The sequence below is a fragment of the Mesoplodon densirostris genome, chromosome X (assembly GCF_025265405.1).
Source record: "Mesoplodon densirostris isolate mMesDen1 chromosome X, mMesDen1 primary haplotype, whole genome shotgun sequence".
NCBI classification, from domain to species: Eukaryota; Metazoa; Chordata; class Mammalia; order Artiodactyla; family Ziphiidae; genus Mesoplodon; species Mesoplodon densirostris.
The window spans coordinates 102,043,995-102,047,884 of NC_082681.1; positions in this window are offsets into that span (position 1 = coordinate 102,043,995).

Here is a 3,890-nt window from a genome sequence, read left to right on the forward strand (position 1 = left end):
TTTCTGAGGTCTCCCACAGGCCCATGATCCTTGGGAAGGTAGTAAAGGAACATCCTGGTAAAAGTAAAGAGGCTTATATAATTCTGTATCACACAGGACTGCATTCAGCTGCCCGTAAGAGAAACTCAACAACTGTGGTTGTTGGCTTAATGGTAAAGGCACTGAGTTATCTCAGGCAGTAAGAAGTCGGGGTAATAGAGTCCAGGTCTGGAAGGGTGGCCCACGAAGGCCAAGAAGAAGCCTGCCTGTCTCCCCCTCCTCGGAACGTGGCAAGATGACGGGTGCATCTCTAGCCCCAGCCCCCTCACTCCAGCCAAAGGAGAAAGCAGCGGAAGAGGCAATGATAGGTGACTTCTGACTGTGTCCCACTGGCTGGAATGGAGTCATACGGCCACCTCTCCTGCACAGATGTCAGGGAAAGCGCATTATTGAATGTAGAGCCTTGCTCTAAAGGACTGTCAGCAAGAGGAGAGTTGAAATGGGTGTTTAGGGACCCAACAACCTACCATACCTGCCCTGGTCTCTATTGGACTGATGGTTTCTTTCTGCCTTTCTTTTTTAAATGAGATGTAATTGACATATAACAGTATATTAGTTTCAGGCATACAACATAATGATTCCATATTTGTATATATTGCGAAATGATCAGTACAGTGTAAGTCTAGTTAACATCCATTACCATACATAGTTACACAATTTTTTTGTGTGATGAAAACTTTTAAGATCTATTCTCTTAGCAACTTTCAAATACTGCAATGCGGTATTATTAACTATTATTAATGTATACAATAGTCACCATGCTGTACATTACATTCCTATGACTTACTTATTTTATAGCTGGAAGTTTGTACCTTTTGAGCCCCTTCACCCATTTCACCCACACCCCTATCCCCTGCCTCTGGCAACCACCAATCTGTTCTCTATGAATTTTGTTTGGTTTGGTTTGGTTTTTTAGATTCCACATATAAGTGAGATCATACAGTATTTGTCTTTCTCTGTCTGACTTATCTTACTTAGCACAATGCCCTCAAGGTCCATTCATGTTGTCACAAATGGCAAGGTTTCCTTCTTTAATAGCTGAATAATATTCATATATATATACATATATATATATGCCACACCTTCTTTAATGATGGTGTAGTTTCTGTCTACACTTTGCTCCAGCCAACGGGCTGGACCATGTGCAATTCAGAAATAGATCCTAACCAAACTCCTCAGGGTGTTTCTGAAGTCTTATTTTACTACTGACATAGGGTTGGAAAACAACAAGGTCATGTTCGTTTTGTTGTTTGAGGGGCAGGAGTAGGAGCGAAGTATCCTATCACATATAGAGGGGCTGAGAAACACTTATACAGAATCTCCACACCTCTGTCAATCTCAATTCTCATAGTAAGACTATTCAGCATCCAAAGAATTGCTGAGCTAATTAACCTGTAGAGTAGTAAAAACTGCTTTCCAGGGCTTCCCTGGTGGCGCAGTGGTTGAGAGTCCGCCTGCCCATGCAGGGGACACGGGTTCGTGCCCCGGTCCGGGAAGATCCCACATGCCATGGCGCAGCTGGGCCCGTGAGCCATGGTCGCTGAGCCTGCGCGTCAGGAGCCTGTGCTCCGCAACAACGGTGAGAGGCCCGCGTACCGCAAAAAAAAACAAAAAAAAACAAAAAAAAAAACTGCTTTCCATGATAAGACAGAAATCCTCATGGAAACTGGCTTACATACTGATTGGGGAATGTACTGGTTCACATAACCTTAAAGTCCAGAGTTAGATCTGGCTTCAGGAAAGCCCTGACCCAGCAGCACCATGATATCTCCAGTGGCCTAGTACCCCCTCCCCCATTTCACTGTTTTACCTTCCAAGGCACAGGTTTCTTCCTTAGGTTTGCTCCCCAAGGCAGACACCATTGATGCCCCATTCCTTACACCCTTGGCCTGCCTGAGTTCGTGGGCAGCTATGTGAGACAATTCACTGTACTCTGACAACTTCCTTCCTCCAGCATCCACATATCTTTGATGCTCTGCCTGGATACCTTCTCCTACAACAGGGGAGCTGATGCTACTGCAGGCTGGGAATTGACACTGGGGAGACACTACCTTTCTCCGCAGCTACATACATATGTGGCTTGCGTTATATTTCTATTGGACAGTGCTACTATAGATTCTGTGCAAAGTACAGCCTGTGCACCAAATTTGGCCCACTACCTGTTTTTATAAATAAAGTTTTATTGGAACCCAGCCACACCCATTTGCTTATATATCGTCTGTGGTTGCTTTGGCTGCAAGGGCAGAGTTGAGTAGTCACAACAGAAACTGTCTGGCCTGCAAAGCCTGAAATTTTTCTTCTCTGGCCTGTCACAGAAAAAGTTTGCCAATCCCTGATAGAGGATATTGATCCTAAGGATATTTCTAGGCTGCAAAAATATTACTGGCTTTCAGGAAAGGAGAAAGGTTTGGTTATTTTTGGAATATATGAAAAATACATATTTAACATGTGTGTGTGCACATCACGTGTGACTGGTGTGTATGTGTGTGTGTTTTGGGGTGGAAAAGGGAAGACGGAAGCCATGTGGAAATCAACGCAGACAGCAATGTGGACACTTCAGCAGAACACTGAAGTCCCTGCTTCCAAGTGATGACTGACCTGACGTAAATTTTGACTGAAATGAAAAGCGTTCGTAACACACTCTTAACAACTTGCCAGAGAAGTATAAAAAAAAATTCTTATTAGGCTCAGCGTGGCAAAGTAACTTGCTCAAAATCACACAGCTTGTGGTCTCCGATCTTCTTTTAAAGGAAACTATCTTAAACCTCCCCTTCCCCCCCCAAAAAAAGGTTACCAAACAAAGTAAAGGTGACAGAATATAGCTATTATTTCAGTCTGCCCAGAACACATTCTCATACCCCTTCTTCTGATACCACCCCTACCACCTTTGATGAATCACTCTAGCCCTAGGCGTCCGGTATGTGGCTGTAATAACATCCCTGCCTACTCCCCCAGGAATGAACACATAAACTAGGCTAGAGCTACTCTACTTCCTCCTGGACAGAGCAGTTGGCTCAAGAGGTAGGCATGTGACCCAAGCCTGGCCAATTGGAGACCTTTCCCAGAATTTTCTAAAGAGTGGGCTCTTTATTCCACTTACAATCGCTAGGGAACAAATTATGTCAAAGCATAGTGGCATAAAAGAACCATTTATCACGCTCACAGATTCTGTGGATCAGGAATTTTCACAGGGCACCATGGGGAGGACTTGTTCCTGTTCCCCAATATCTGGGGCCTCAACAGGAAGGACTCAATGGCTGGGGGCCAGAATCATGTGGAGTCATCTTCACTCACATGTGGTGGCTGATGCTGGCTGTTAGATGGGACTTCAGCTGGGGCTCTTGGCCACAACACTTTCATGTGGCTTCTCCATGTAGCTTGGGCTTCCTGACAGCATGGCAGCCTCAGACTTCTGCCATGGCAGCTCAGGACTCCAAAGGCAATGTTCCAGCAGACAAGGCAGAAGCTGTATCGTCTTTTATGACCTAGCCTAGAAGTCACACAGTGTCCCTTCCACTGTAGTCACAAGCCCACCCATATTCAAAGGCAGAAAACACAGACCCTACCTCTCAATGGGAGGAATGTCAAAGTCACACTGTAAGATGAGCAGCTGGGATGGGAGATATTGTTGTCGTCACTTTTGGAAAATATAATCTGTCATTCTCTTGGTAGTCATTTTCTCTGCAAAAGCAAGGCCAAGTGCCTCAGTGAAGGACCATGGAAAGAGGATCTGGCAGGTGAGGCCCTGGTTCCTAGAATCACTCTGTATATTTTCGAAGCTACCCCAGTCATCTGACCCCAAAGATTTCCTTTTTGCTTAAAAAAACTTTAAATGGGTTTCTAACACTTGC